At 45.3% G+C, this 15,898-nt stretch overlaps 1 long non-coding RNA gene across 1 annotated transcript in view; it reads right to left on the bottom strand.

Moving 5' to 3' along the window:
- The window catches only part of LOC135412873 (uncharacterized), a 636,102-nt gene that overhangs the window by 23,562 nt on the left and 596,642 nt on the right, over nt 1-15,898 (bottom strand). The gene's annotated exons all lie outside the window — the stretch shown is intronic.

The raw sequence follows: 15,898 nt of genomic DNA, 5'->3' as shown, positions 1-15,898 counted from the left end.
CCTAGTACGGCATCCCTAAACAACAAGCCTTCTCACAACCATTTGGGTTTGTTACTGAGCTGTGATCCATTTTCCACTAAAATGAGAGAGATTCCATGCTTTCATTTGAAAGAGAATGAGAGAGAATTTCCACTAAAATGAGGGAGATGAGCTGTGTATCAAAGGTCCTCAAGTGCTGCTCAGACATCTGAATGAACTCTGATGAGCTGGCAGGTGCCACAGCTGCCACTACAGAGGGTGGCAAACTAAGTATGAGATCTCTGAAGCTGGAAGAAGATAAGGAAAAGCTAGCTGTGCCCCATCCCTCAGGGGAACATGTACAGCATGGTACTGTAAAATTAGGATACCCTCTACGATTCTGGTTCTGCTTTGGGTTTTGTTTTGGGTTTTTTTTCTGTCTGATAAACATTACCCTATGTTAGATGAATCATCTGTTGGTGTGTACCTCCCACAAGATATTGTTATCCAACAGAATTGTGTGAAGTTCAGCTGCTGTTCCTCTTGCACTGCCACCTGTGAAAAAACAGGGCTGGTAATGGTCTCTGTGGACTGTTGAGGGCAAAGCTTGAGTGACATTTTGGCCACATTCCTGAAGAGAAGAGACCCAAGGCACAATTGAATCTACCTCAGCCTGTTCCACAGTGACAGCCCATTTCTCTTTTTCAGCTGTTGACGAAATCATAGATCTCACCGACGAATCTGCTGAGCCTGAAGTCATTGATCTAACTGGTGATGATTCTGCTGTGGTAAGTAATGAATGGCACACTTCTGTCCATCTTGCAGTCAAATTAGTTTTCTCCTGTGCTCCTGGGCCTATCTTCTGGCATCTAACTAGGTAGCCTGACCTCCAGGGTTGAAACACAGCTCTGATTGACCACTTTAGACAGAGTTACCAGTCAAATGCACCTCTGAACACATTAACACTTCCAAGTATCCCTTGTAGTGAAAAAGTAGTTTAAAAGAGCCTGTTGCTCCAGAACTTGGGCACAACATTTACCAGTCATTGGTAATGTAACAGAAGGAGATGCAATTTAAAAGGGAAGTTATTCCAGAGATCCTCATCATACAGGCCAGGGATTTAAAGAAAAAGAAAAGGAGAGGACAGGAAGACTTTGACTCCTCAAATATTAAGTGTTTACCTGCAACATCCATATAAGGTGCTCCTGGACACTGAGGTGTTCATCTAATAGGAAGTGTTCATGGCTATCACTGCTGAATTTGCCTGTTTAGGGCAGAAAGAGGGAAAGAAACACCTCCAGCCTAAATCCAATTAGGGAACTGAAAGAGGGGAGCAGGGAGGAGGGGCTACATGTGGTTCCTAAGCTGCCTCCATTTCGACCCCGTTGCAGCAGTGCGAGCAGAACCAGCAGCACCCAACTGGAAACCCAGTTGTTTCCAGTGCAGCAGATAATTCAGTTGTGCTACTGACCAGTGATGATGAAGAGGAACCAAGAGATAATGATGGGTATGTGACAGATGAAGTGTCTTTCTACAGTCTAATTTCTGACACAGGGTAGAAATAGGTCTTTGCCAAGGCTTTGAGTTCTGCTTGATTCTGTGTGAAAAATTCAGACCTGGAATAAAGTGGCCTGTCTGTTTTTGAAATCCCATCCAAAAATCCAGTAAAATCCAGAAGAAAGCTTTTTTATCTCATTAAGGAATTAAGGAATGGATCTTACACTGTGGCTTGAGACACACTGAAATGCTTGAAGTACATAAAAGCCCTTCAAATGATTGTGTTGCTGGGCTGGGATGTTGCTAGGTCCGACTAAAGGATGTTTTAATTTCTGACACTTCATGTGTTGGTAACCCTCCATGCACAGTGAAATTAATGGCTGCATTTTCTTTCAAGTTCTATTCTCTCTAGCACACGGCCAGCAGCTACTGTTACCTCTCCAATTTGGATAGATGACTCCTCAGAGGTAAGGATCCACATGTTGTTATCCTTTCAGCTTTATGGGAGGGCAAAGAGGACAGAGGGGGATCTGCACAGCTCAGCTGGCTGATGTGGGATGCTACGGGCAGCTGGCTTGAGCACAGACCTTGCTTTGCAGCTCCAACTAGCACGTCCCTCCAAGTCACTTCTCAGGGGTGTACACACAGGGAGGAACCCTTGCCAAGATGGCACATCTGTGGGTTCCTTATTATTCTGGTAGATACTGACTGATTGCAGATACTCCAAGTCCTATTAGCCTGGTGCCAGTGCAGCATCAAACTTGAATTCTTTACTCCAAACCCCTATTGTGGTTTCCTTTCTCTGATGCAATGGGCTCAGGCAGGAATGACCCAGAGCACCATTCAATGTGTATTCCAGCCGTTGTGGAGTTGTTTTCTGTATCCTCGTGTACTTTCACTGGTGTTGCAAAAATGAGGGCCCCGTTAATATTACTCCCACACCAAATGCTAAGGCTTTGTTCTCTCTTAGAATCGGCGAAAGTGCCCTGGAGGAGCCATTAATTCCAGACAAGCTCCGAAACGAAGCAGGCTGCTGGCTTCTAGTGCAGGTGAGGCTTCAGCAGCAGAGCCAATAGACCTCGAAGAAAGTCGTGTGCTTTCTTTTGATCTTGGTAAGAACAGAAACTGCTTCTAGAGGTTTGACATACAGCTGAACATATGCTTTTGCCAGTTTCTAGGCCCTTTCCTGGGGAGGAAGGGAAACATGGGATTTTAGGAAGTGCCTAGTACGGCATCCCTAAACAACAAGCCTTCTCACAACCATTTGGGTTTGTTACTGAGCTGTGATCCATTTTCCACTAAAATGAGAGAGATTCCATGCTCTCATTTGAAAGAGAATGAGAGAGAATTTCCACTAAAATGAGGGAGATGAGCTGTGTATCAAAGGTCCTCAAGTGCTGCTCAGACATCTGAATGAACTCTGATGAGCTGGCAGGTGCCACAGCTGCCACTACAGAGGGTGGCAAACTAAGTATGAGATCTCTGAAGCTGGAAGAAGATAAGGAAAAGCTAGCTGTGCCCCATCCCTCAGGGGAACATGTACAGCATGGTACTGTAAAATTAGGATACCCTCTACGATTCTGGTTCTGCTTTGGGTTTTGTTTTGGGTTTTTTTTCTGTCTGATAAACATTACCCTATGTTAGATGAATCATCTGTTGGTGTGTACCTCCCACAAGATATTGTTATCCAACAGAATTGTGTGAAGTTCAGCTGCTGTTCCTCTTGCACTGCCACCTGTGAAAAAACAGGGCTGGTAATGGTCTCTGTGGACTGTTGAGGGCAAAGCTTGAGTGACATTTTGGCCACATTCCTGAAGAGAAGAGACCCAAGGCACAATTGAATCTACCTCAGCCTGTTCCACAGTGACAGCCCATTTCTCTTTTTCAGCTGTTGACGAAATCATAGATCTCACCGACGAATCTGCTGAGCCTGAAGTCATTGATCTAACTGGTGATGATTCTGCTGTGGTAAGTAATGAATGGCACACTTCTGTCCATCTTGCAGTCAAATTAGTTTTCTCCTGTGCTCCTGGGCCTATCTTCTGGCATCTAACTAGGTAGCCTGACCTCCAGGGTTGAAACACAGCTCTGATTGACCACTTTAGACAGAGTTACCAGTCAAATGCACCTCTGAACACATTAACACTTCCAAGTATCCCTTGTAGTGAAAAAGTAGTTTAAAAGAGCCTGTTGCTCCAGAACTTGGGCACAACATTTACCAGTCATTGGTAATGTAACAGAAGGAGATGCAATTTAAAAGGGAAGTTATTCCAGAGATCCTCATCATACAGGCCAGGGATTTAAAGAAAAAGAAAAGGAGAGGACAGGAAGACTTTGACTCCTCAAATATTAAGTGTTTACCTGCAACATCCATATAAGGTGCTCCTGGACACTGAGGTGTTCATCTAATAGGAAGTGTTCATGGCTATCACTGCTGAATTTGCCTGTTTAGGGCAGAAAGAGGGAAAGAAACACCTCCAGCCTAAATCCAATTAGGGAACTGAAAGAGGGGAGCAGGGAGGAGGGGCTACATGTGGTTCCTAAGCTGCCTCCATTTCGACCCCGTTGCAGCAGTGCGAGCAGAACCAGCAGCACCCAACTGGAAACCCAGTTGTTTCCAGTGCAGCAGATAATTCAGTTGTGCTACTGACCAGTGATGATGAAGAGGAACCAAGAGATAATGATGGGTATGTGACAGATGAAGTGTCTTTCTACAGTCTAATTTCTGACACAGGGTAGAAATAGGTCTTTGCCAAGGCTTTGAGTTCTGCTTGATTCTGTGTGAAAAATTCAGACCTGGAATAAAGTGGCCTGTCTGTTTTTGAAATCCCATCCAAAAATCCAGTAAAATCCAGAAGAAAGCTTTTTTATCTCATTAAGGAATTAAGGAATGGATCTTACACTGTGGCTTGAGACACACTGAAATGCTTGAAGTACATAAAAGCCCTTCAAATGATTGTGTTGCTGGGCTGGGATGTTGCTAGGTCCGACTAAAGGATGTTTTAATTTCTGACACTTCATGTGTTGGTAACCCTCCATGCACAGTGAAATTAATGGCTGCCTTTTCTTTCAAGTTCTATTCTCTCTAGCACACGGCCAGCAGCTACTGTTACCTCTCCAATTTGGATAGATGACTCCTCAGAGGTAAGGATCCACATGTTGTTATCCTTTCAGCTTTATGGGAGGGCAAAGAGGACAGAGGGGGATCTGCACAGCTCAGCTGGCTGATGTGGGATGCTACGGGCAGCTGGCTTGAGCACAGACCTTGCTTTGCAGCTCCAACTAGCACGTCCCTCCAAGTCACTTCTCAGGGGTGTACACACAGGGAGGAACCCTTGCCAAGATGGCACATCTGTGGGTTCCTTATTATTCTGGTAGATACTGACTGATTGCAGATACTCCAAGTCCTATTAGCCTGGTGCCAGTGCAGCATCAAACTTGAATTCTTTACTCCAAACCCCTATTGTGGTTTCCTTTCTCTGATGCAATGGGCTCAGGCAGGAATGACCCAGAGCACCATTCAATGTGTATTCCAGCCGTTGTGGAGTTGTTTTCTGTATCCTCGTGTACTTTCACTGGTGTTGCAAAAATGAGGGCCCCGTTAATATTACTCCCACACCAAATGCTAAGGCTTTGTTCTCTCTTAGAATCGGCGAAAGTGCCCTGGAGGAGCCATTAATTCCAGACAAGCTCCGAAACGAAGCAGGCTGCTGGCTTCTAGTGCAGGTGAGGCTTCAGCAGCAGAGCCAATAGACCTCGAAGAAAGTCGTGTGCTTTCTTTTGATCTTGGTAAGAACAGAAACTGCTTCTAGAGGTTTGACATACAGCTGAACATATGCTTTTGCCAGTTTCTAGGCCCTTTCCTGGGGAGGAAGGGAAACATGGGATTTTAGGAAGTGCCTAGTACGGCATCCCTAAACAACAAGCCTTCTCACAACCATTTGGGTTTGTTACTGAGCTGTGATCCATTTTCCACTAAAATGAGAGAGATTCCATGCTCTCATTTGAAAGAGAATGAGAGAGAATTTCCACTAAAATGAGGGAGATGAGCTGTGTATCAAAGGTCCTCAAGTGCTGCTCAGACATCTGAATGAACTCTGATGAGCTGGCAGGTGCCACAGCTGCCACTACAGAGGGTGGCAAACTAAGTATGAGATCTCTGAAGCTGGAAGAAGATAAGGAAAAGCTAGCTGTGCCCCATCCCTCAGGGGAACATGTACAGCATGGTACTGTAAAATTAGGATACCCTCTACGATTCTGGTTCTGCTTTGGGTTTTGTTTTGGGTTTTTTTTCTGTCTGATAAACATTACCCTATGTTAGATGAATCATCTGTTGGTGTGTACCTCCCACAAGATATTGTTATCCAACAGAATTGTGTGAAGTTCAGCTGCTGTTCCTCTTGCACTGCCACCTGTGAAAAAACAGGGCTGGTAATGGTCTCTGTGGACTGTTGAGGGCAAAGCTTGAGTGACATTTTGGCCACATTCCTGAAGAGAAGAGACCCAAGGCACAATTGAATCTACCTCAGCCTGTTCCACAGTGACAGCCCATTTCTCTTTTTCAGCTGTTGACGAAATCATAGATCTCACCGACGAATCTGCTGAGCCTGAAGTCATTGATCTAACTGGTGATGATTCTGCTGTGGTAAGTAATGAATGGCACACTTCTGTCCATCTTGCAGTCAAATTAGTTTTCTCCTGTGCTCCTGGGCCTATCTTCTGGCATCTAACTAGGTAGCCTGACCTCCAGGGTTGAAACACAGCTCTGATTGACCACTTTAGACAGAGTTACCAGTCAAATGCACCTCTGAACACATTAACACTTCCAAGTATCCCTTGTAGTGAAAAAGTAGTTTAAAAGAGCCTGTTGCTCCAGAACTTGGGCACAACATTTACCAGTCATTGGTAATGTAACAGAAGGAGATGCAATTTAAAAGGGAAGTTATTCCAGAGATCCTCATCATACAGGCCAGGGATTTAAAGAAAAAGAAAAGGAGAGGACAGGAAGACTTTGACTCCTCAAATATTAAGTGTTTACCTGCAACATCCATATAAGGTGCTCCTGGACACTGAGGTGTTCATCTAATAGGAAGTGTTCATGGCTATCACTGCTGAATTTGCCTGTTTAGGGCAGAAAGAGGGAAAGAAACACCTCCAGCCTAAATCCAATTAGGGAACTGAAAGAGGGGAGCAGGGAGGAGGGGCTACATGTGGTTCCTAAGCTGCCTCCATTTCGACCCCGTTGCAGCAGTGCGAGCAGAACCAGCAGCACCCAACTGGAAACCCAGTTGTTTCCAGTGCAGCAGATAATTCAGTTGTGCTACTGACCAGTGATGATGAAGAGGAACCAAGAGATAATGATGGGTATGTGACAGATGAAGTGTCTTTCTACAGTCTAATTTCTGACACAGGGTAGAAATAGGTCTTTGCCAAGGCTTTGAGTTCTGCTTGATTCTGTGTGAAAAATTCAGACCTGGAATAAAGTGGCCTGTCTGTTTTTGAAATCCCATCCAAAAATCCAGTAAAATCCAGAAGAAAGCTTTTTTATCTCATTAAGGAATTAAGGAATGGATCTTACACTGTGGCTTGAGACACACTGAAATGCTTGAAGTACATAAAAGCCCTTCAAATGATTGTGTTGCTGGGCTGGGATGTTGCTAGGTCCGACTAAAGGATGTTTTAATTTCTGACACTTCATGTGTTGGTAACCCTCCATGCACAGTGAAATTAATGGCTGCCTTTTCTTTCAAGTTCTATTCTCTCTAGCACACGGCCAGCAGCTACTGTTACCTCTCCAATTTGGATAGATGACTCCTCAGAGGTAAGGATCCACATGTTGTTATCCTTTCAGCTTTATGGGAGGGCAAAGAGGACAGAGGGGGATCTGCACAGCTCAGCTGGCTGATGTGGGATGCTACGGGCAGCTGGCTTGAGCACAGACCTTGCTTTGCAGCTCCAACTAGCACGTCCCTCCAAGTCACTTCTCAGGGGTGTACACACAGGGAGGAACCCTTGCCAAGATGGCACATCTGTGGGTTCCTTATTATTCTGGTAGATACTGACTGATTGCAGATACTCCAAGTCCTATTAGCCTGGTGCCAGTGCAGCATCAAACTTGAATTCTTTACTCCAAACCCCTATTGTGGTTTCCTTTCTCTGATGCAATGGGCTCAGGCAGGAATGACCCAGAGCACCATTCAATGTGTATTCCAGCCGTTGTGGAGTTGTTTTCTGTATCCTCGTGTACTTTCACTGGTGTTGCAAAAATGAGGGCCCCGTTAATATTACTCCCACACCAAATGCTAAGGCTTTGTTCTCTCTTAGAATCGGCGAAAGTGCCCTGGAGGAGCCATTAATTCCAGACAAGCTCCGAAACGAAGCAGGCTGCTGGCTTCTAGTGCAGGTGAGGCTTCAGCAGCAGAGCCAATAGACCTCGAAGAAAGTCGTGTGCTTTCTTTTGATCTTGGTAAGAACAGAAACTGCTTCTAGAGGTTTGACATACAGCTGAACATATGCTTTTGCCAGTTTCTAGGCCCTTTCCTGGGGAGGAAGGGAAACATGGGATTTTAGGAAGTGCCTAGTACGGCATCCCTAAACAACAAGCCTTCTCACAACCATTTGGGTTTGTTACTGAGCTGTGATCCATTTTCCACTAAAATGAGAGAGATTCCATGCTCTCATTTGAAAGAGAATGAGAGAGAATTTCCACTAAAATGAGGGAGATGAGCTGTGTATCAAAGGTCCTCAAGTGCTGCTCAGACATCTGAATGAACTCTGATGAGCTGGCAGGTGCCACAGCTGCCACTACAGAGGGTGGCAAACTAAGTATGAGATCTCTGAAGCTGGAAGAAGATAAGGAAAAGCTAGCTGTGCCCCATCCCTCAGGGGAACATGTACAGCATGGTACTGTAAAATTAGGATACCCTCTACGATTCTGGTTCTGCTTTGGGTTTTGTTTTGGGTTTTTTTTCTGTCTGATAAACATTACCCTATGTTAGATGAATCATCTGTTGGTGTGTACCTCCCACAAGATATTGTTATCCAACAGAATTGTGTGAGAAGTTCAGCTGCTGTTCCTCTTGCACTGCCACCTGTGAAAAAACAGGGCTGGTAATGGTCTCTGTGGACTGTTGAGGGCAAAGCTTGAGTGACATTTTGGCCACATTCCTGAAGAGAAGAGACCCAAGGCACAATTGAATCTACCTCAGCCTGTTCCACAGTGACAGCCCATTTCTCTTTTTCAGCTGTTGACGAAATCATAGATCTCACCGACGAATCTGCTGAGCCTGAAGTCATTGATCTAACTGGTGATGATTCTGCTGTGGTAAGTAATGAATGGCACACTTCTGTCCATCTTGCAGTCAAATTAGTTTTCTCCTGTGCTCCTGGGCCTATCTTCTGGCATCTAACTAGGTAGCCTGACCTCCAGGGTTGAAACACAGCTCTGATTGACCACTTTAGACAGAGTTACCAGTCAAATGCACCTCTGAACACATTAACACTTCCAAGTATCCCTTGTAGTGAAAAAGTAGTTTAAAAGAGCCTGTTGCTCCAGAACTTGGGCACAACATTTACCAGTCATTGGTAATGTAACAGAAGGAGATGCAATTTAAAAGGGAAGTTATTCCAGAGATCCTCATCATACAGGCCAGGGATTTAAAGAAAAAGAAAAGGAGAGGACAGGAAGACTTTGACTCCTCAAATATTAAGTGTTTACCTGCAACATCCATTTAAGGTACTCCTGGTCACTGAGGTGTTCATCTAATAGGAAGTGTTCATGGCTATCACTGCTGAATTTGCCTGTTTAGGGCAGAAAGAGGGAAAGAAACACCTCCAGCCTAAATCCAATTAGGGAACTGAAAGAGGGGAGCAGGGAGGAGGGGCTACATGTGGTTCCTAAGCTGCCTCCATTTCGACCCCGTTGCAGCAGTGCGAGCAGAACCAGCAGCACCCAACTGGAAACCCAGTTGTTTCCAGTGCAGCAGATAATTCAGTTGTGCTACTGACCAGTGATGATGAAGAGGAACCAAGAGATAATGATGGGTATGTGACAGATGAAGTGTCTTTCTACAGTCTAATTTCTGACACAGGGTAGAAATAGGTCTTTGCCAAGGCTTTGAGTTCTGCTTGATTCTGTGTGAAAAATTCAGACCTGGAATAAAGTGGCCTGTCTGTTTTTGAAATCCCATCCAAAAATCCAGTAAAATCCAGAAGAAAGCTTTTTTATCTCATTAAGGAATTAAGGAATGGATCTTACACTGTGGCTTGAGACACACTGAAATGCTTGAAGTACATAAAAGCCCTTCAAATGATTGTGTTGCTGGGCTGGGATGTTGCTAGGTCCGACTAAAGGATGTTTTAATTTCTGACACTTCATGTGTTGGTAACCCTCCATGCACAGTGAAATTAATGGCTGCATTTTCTTTCAAGTTCTATTCTCTCTAGCACACGGCCAGCAGCTACTGTTACCTCTCCAATTTGGATAGATGACTCCTCAGAGGTAAGGATTCACATGTTGTTATCCTTTCAGCTTTATGGGAGGGCAAAGAGGACAGAGGGGGATCTGCACAGCTCAGCTGGCTGATGTGGGATGCTACGGGCAGCTGGCTTGAGCACAGACCTTGCTTTGCAGCTCCAACTAGCACGTCCCTCCAAGTCACTTCTCAGGGGTGTACACACAGGGAGGAACCCTTGCCAAGATGGCACATCTGTGGGTTCCTTATTATTCTGGTAGATACTGACTGATTGCAGATACTCCAAGTCCTATTAGCCTGGTGCCAGTGCAGCATCAAACTTGAATTCTTTACTCCAAACCCCTCTTGTGGTTTCCTTTCTCTGATGCAATGGGCTCAGGCAGGAATGACCCAGAGCACCATTCAATGTGTATTCCAGACGTTGTGGAGTTGTTTTCTGTATCCTCGTGTACTTTCACTGGTGTTGCAAAAATGAGGGCCCCGTTAATATTACTCCCACACCAAATGCTAAGGCTTTGTTCTCTCTTAGAATCGGCGAAAGCGCCGTGGAGGAGCCGTTAATTCCAGACAAGCTCCGAAACGAAGCAGGCTGCTGGCTTCTAGTGCAGGTGAGGCTTCAGCAGCAGAGCCAATAGACCTCGAAGAAAGTCGTGTGCTTTCTTTTGATCTTGGTAAGAACAGAAACTGCTTCTAGAGGTTTGACATACAGCTGAACATATGCTTTTGCCAGTTTCTAGGCCCTTTACTGGGGAGGAAGGGAAACATGGGATTTTAGGAAGTGCCTAGTACGGCATCCCTAAACAACAAGCCTTCTCACAACCATTTGGGTTTGTTACTGAGCTGTGATCCATTTTCCACTAAAATGAGAGAGATTCCATGCTCTCATTTGAAAGAGAATGAGAGAGAATTTCCACTAAAATGAGGGAGATGAGCTGTGTATCAAAGGTCCTCAAGTGCTGCTCAGACATCTGAATGAACTCTGATGAGCTGGCAGGTGCCACAGCTGCCACTACAGAGGGTGGCAAACTAAGTATGAGATCTCTGAAGCTGGAAGAAGATAAGGAAAAGCTAGCTGTGCCCCATCCCTCAGGGGAACATGTACAGCATGGTACTGTAAAATTAGGATACCCTCTACGATTCTGGTTCTGCTTTGGGTTTTGTTTTGGGTTTTTTTTCTGTCTGATAAACATTACCCTATGTTAGATGAATCATCTGTTGGTGTGTACCTCCCACAAGATATTGTTATCCAACAGAATTGTGTGAGAAGTTCAGCTGCTGTTCCTCTTGCACTGCCACCTGTGAAAAAACAGGGCTGGTAATGGTCTCTGTGGACTGTTGAGGGCAAAGCTTGAGTGACATTTTGGCCACATTCCTGAAGAGAAGAGACCCAAGGCACAATCGAATCTACCTCAGCCTGTTCCACAGTGACAGCCCATTTCTCTTTTTCAGCTGTTGACGAAATCATAGATCTCACCGACGAATCTGCTGAGCCTGAAGTCATTGATCTAACTGGTGATGATTCTGCTGTGGTAAGTAATGAATGGCACACTTCTGTCCATCTTGCAGTCAAATTAGTTTTCTCCTGTGCTCCTGGGCCTATCTTCTGGCATCTAACTAGGTAGCCTGACCTCCAGGGTTGAAACACAGCTCTGATTGACCACTTTAGACAGAGTTACCAGTCAAATGCACCTCTGAACACATTAACACTTCCAAGTATCCCTTGTAGTGAAAAAGTAGTTTAAAAGAGCCTGTTGCTCCAGAACTTGGGCACAACATTTACCAGTCATTGGTAATGTAACAGAAGGAGATGCAATTTAAAAGGGAAGTTATTCCAGAGATCCTCATCATACAGGCCAGGGATTTAAAGAAAAAGAAAAGGAGAGGACAGGAAGACTTTGACTCCTCAAATATTAAGTGTTTACCTGCAACTTCCATTTAAGGTACTCCTGGACACTGAGGTGTTCATCTAATAGGAAGTGTTCATGGCTATCACTGCTGAATTTGCCTGTTTAGGGCAGAAAGAGGGAAAGAAACACCTCCAGCCTAAATCCAATTAGGGAACTGAAAGAGGGGAGCAGGGAGAAAGGGCTACATGTGGTTCCTAAGCTGCCTCCACTTCGACCCCGTTGCAGCAGTGCGAGCAGAACCAGCAGCACCCAGCTGGAAACCCAGTTGTTTCCAGTGCAGCAGATAATTCAGTTGTGCTACTGACAAGTGATGATGAAGAGGAACCGAGAGATAATGATGGGTATGTGACAGATAAAGTAACTCTCTAAAGTCTAATTTCTGACACAGGGTAGAAATAGGTTTTTGCCAAGGCTTTGAGTTCTACTTGATTCTGTGTGAAAAATTCAGACCTGGAATATAGTGGCCTGTCTGTTTTTGAAAGCCCATCCAAAAAACCAGTAAAATCCAGCAGAAACCTTTTTTATCTCATTAAGGATATAAGGAATGGATCTTACACTGTGGCTTGAGACACAGTGAAATGTTTGAAGTACATAAAAGCCCTTCAAATGATTGTGTTGCTGGGCTGGGATGTTGCTAGATCAGAATAAAGGATGCTTTGATTTCTGACACTTTATGTGTTGGTAACCCTCCATGCACAATGAAATTAATGGCTGCATTTTCCTTCAAGTTCTCTTCTCTCTAGCACACGGCCAGTAGGTATTGTTACCTCTCCAATTTGGATAGATGACTCCTCAGAGGTAAGGATCCACATGTTGTTATCCTTTCAGCTTTATGGGAGGGCAAAGAGGACAGAGGGGGATCTGCACAGCTCAGCTGGCTGATGTGGGATGCTACAGGCAGCTGGCTTGAGCACAGCCCTTGCTTTGCAGCTCCAAGTAGCACATCCCTCCAAGTCACTTCTCAGGGGTGCCTGTAGAGGGGGATCCCTTGCCAAGATGGCACTGGAAGATCTGTGGGTTCCCGATAATTATAGCAGTAATGGACTGAATGCAGACATCTAAGATCTATTTGCCTGGCACCAACACAGCAGCCAGGCTTGAATTCTTTACTGCAACCCCTCTTGTGGCTTCCTTTCTTCAGCAGCTGTTCATGTCATACGAGTAGTTACGGATATCACCCTTGAATTTGCCTGGTTAGGGCAGAAAGAGGGATAGAAACACCTCCAGCCTAAATCCAATTGGGGAACTGAAAGAGGGGAGCAGGGAGGAGGGGCTACAGGTAGTTCTAAGCTGCCTCCATTTCGACCCCGTTGCAGCAGTGGGAGCAGAACCAGCAGCACCCAGCTGGAAACCCACTTGTTTCCAGTGCAGCAGATAATTCAGTTGTGCTACTGACAAGTGATGATGAAGAGGAACCAAGAGATAATGATGGGTATGTGACAGATGAAGTGTCTTTCTACAGTCGAATTTCTGACATAGGGTTGAAAAAGGTTGTTGCCCACAAAATCTGCTGCAAAATCCAGCAGAAACCTTTCTTCTCTGTTCGTGGAGTCATTAACAAATGGATCTTACACTGTGGCTTGAGACACACTGAAATGCTTGAAGTACATAAAATGTCTTGAAATGGTTGTGTTGCTGGGCTGGGATGTTGCTAGATCAGAGAAGGGGATGTTTTAATTTCTGACACTTTATGTGTTGGTAACCCTCCATGCACAGTGAAATTAATGGCTGTGTGTTCTTTCTGGTTCTTCTAGCACACGGCCAGCAGCTACTGTTACCTCTCCAATTTGGAGAGATGACTCCTCAGAGGTAAGGATCCACATGCTGTTATCCTTTCAGCTTTATGGGAGGGCAAAGAGGACAGAGGGGGATCTGCACAGCTCAGCTGGCTGATGTGGGATGCTACGGGCAGCTGGCTTGAGCACTGACCTTGCTTTGCAGCTCCAACTAGCACGTCCCTCCAAGTCACTTCTCAGGGGTGTACACACAGGGAGGAACCCTTGCCAAGATGGCACATCTGTGGGTTCCTTATTATTCTGGCAGATACTGACTGATTGCAGATACTCCAAGTCCTATTAGCCTGGTGCCAGTGCAGCATCAAAGTTGAATTCTTTACTCCAAACCCCTCTTGTGGTTTCCTTTCTTCAGCAGCCGTTCATCTCACATGGATTGTTTATGGCTATCACTGCTGAATTTGCCTCTTTGGGGCAGAAAAAGGAAAAGATTTGGCTGCAGCCTACATCCAATTAGGGATCTGAAAGAGGGGAGCAGGGAGGAGGGGCTTCAGATGGTTCCTAAACTGCCTTTGTTTGTACCTCGTTCCATCAGTGGGAGCAGAACCAGGAGCACCCACTTGTTTCCAGTGCAGCAGACAATTCAGTTGTGCCACTGGTGAATGATGATGAAGAGGAACCAAGAGATAATGATGGGTATGTGACAGATCAAGTAACTTTCTAAAAGTCCAATGTCTGACATAGGGTGGAAAGAGGTTTTTGCCAAGGCTTTGAGTTCTGCTTGATTCTGTGCAAAACTCCAGACCTGGGATGTAGTGGCCTGTCTGGAAGAGAACTAACTAAAAAACCCCCAAAAATCCAGTAAACCCCAGAAGAAATCTTTCTTCTCTCTTCATGAACTCATAAATGAATGGATCTTACACTGTGGCTTGAGATACACTGAAATGCTTGCAGTACATAAAAGTTCTTGGAATGATTGTGTTGCTGGGCTGGGTTGTAGCTAGATCAGAAGAAGGGATGTTTTGATTTCTGACAATTTATGTATCACTAACCCCTGATGAATGGTGCAATTAACAGCTGAATTTTTTTCTTGCTCTCTTCTCTCTACCACAAGACCCAGTGCTACCCTTACAAATGTGCTGGAGCAGTATTGCTTCCTAGGGGTAAGAATCCACATGTTGCCACCTTTTCATTTTCTGTGGGAGGGGGAATGGAGCAGGGCAGGAGCTGCATAACTCATTTGGCTAACATGGCATGCTAGAGGCAGCTGGCTTGAAGCACAGCCCTTGCTTTGAAGCTCCAAGTAGCACATCCCTCCAAGTCACTTCTCAGGGGTGCCTGTAGAGGGGGATCCCTCGCCAAGATGGCACTGGAAGATCTGTGGGTTCCCGATATTATAGCAGTAATGGACTGAATGCAGACATCTAAGATCTATTTGCCTGGCACCAACACAGCAGCCAGGCTTGAATTCTTTACTGCAACCCCTCTTGTGGCTTCCTTTCTTCAGCAGCTGTTCATGTCATACGAGTAGTTACGGATATCACCCTTGAATTTGCCTGGTTAGGGCAGAAAGAGGGATAGAAACACCTCCAGCCTAAATCCAATTGGGGAACTGAAAGAGGGGAGCAGGGAGGAGGGGCTACAGGTAGTTCTAAGCTGCCTCCATTTCGACCCCGTTGCAGCAGTGGGAGCAGAACCAGCAGCACCCAGCTGGAAACCCACTTGTTTCCAGTGCAGCAGATAATTCAGTTGTGCTACTGACAAGTGATGATGAAGAGGAACCAAGAGATAATGATGGGTATGTGACAGATGAAGTGTCTTTCTACAGTCTGATTTCTGACATAGGGTTGAAAGAGGTTGTTGCCCACAAAATCTGCTGCAAAATCCAGCAGAAACCTTTCTTCTCTGTTCGTGGAGTCATTAACAAATGGATCTTACACTGTGGCTTGAGACACACTGAAATGCTTGAAGTACATAAAAGCTCTTGAAATGGTTGTGTTGCTGGGCTGGGATGTTGCTAGATCAGAGAAGGGGATGTTTTAATTTCGGACACTTTATGTGTTGGTAACCCTCCATGCACAGTGAAATTAATGGCTGTGTGTTCTTTCTGGTTCTGTTCTTCTAGAACATGGCCAGCAGCTACTGTTACCTCTCCAATTTGGATAGATGACTCCTCAGAGGTAAGGATCCACATGTTGTTATCCTTTCAGCTTTATGGAAGGGCAAAGAGGACAGAGGGGGATCTGCACAGCTCAGCTGGCTGATGTGGGATGCTACGGGCAGCTGGCTTGAGCACAGCCCTTGCTTTGCAGCTCCAACTAGCACGTCC

The sequence above is a fragment of the Pseudopipra pipra genome, chromosome 4 (genome assembly GCF_036250125.1).
Source record: "Pseudopipra pipra isolate bDixPip1 chromosome 4, bDixPip1.hap1, whole genome shotgun sequence".
In the NCBI taxonomy this organism is placed as follows: domain Eukaryota; kingdom Metazoa; phylum Chordata; class Aves; order Passeriformes; family Pipridae; genus Pseudopipra; species Pseudopipra pipra.
Note: the sequence above shows the minus strand (reverse complement) of the source record. Positions and strands in the feature narration are given on the sequence as shown.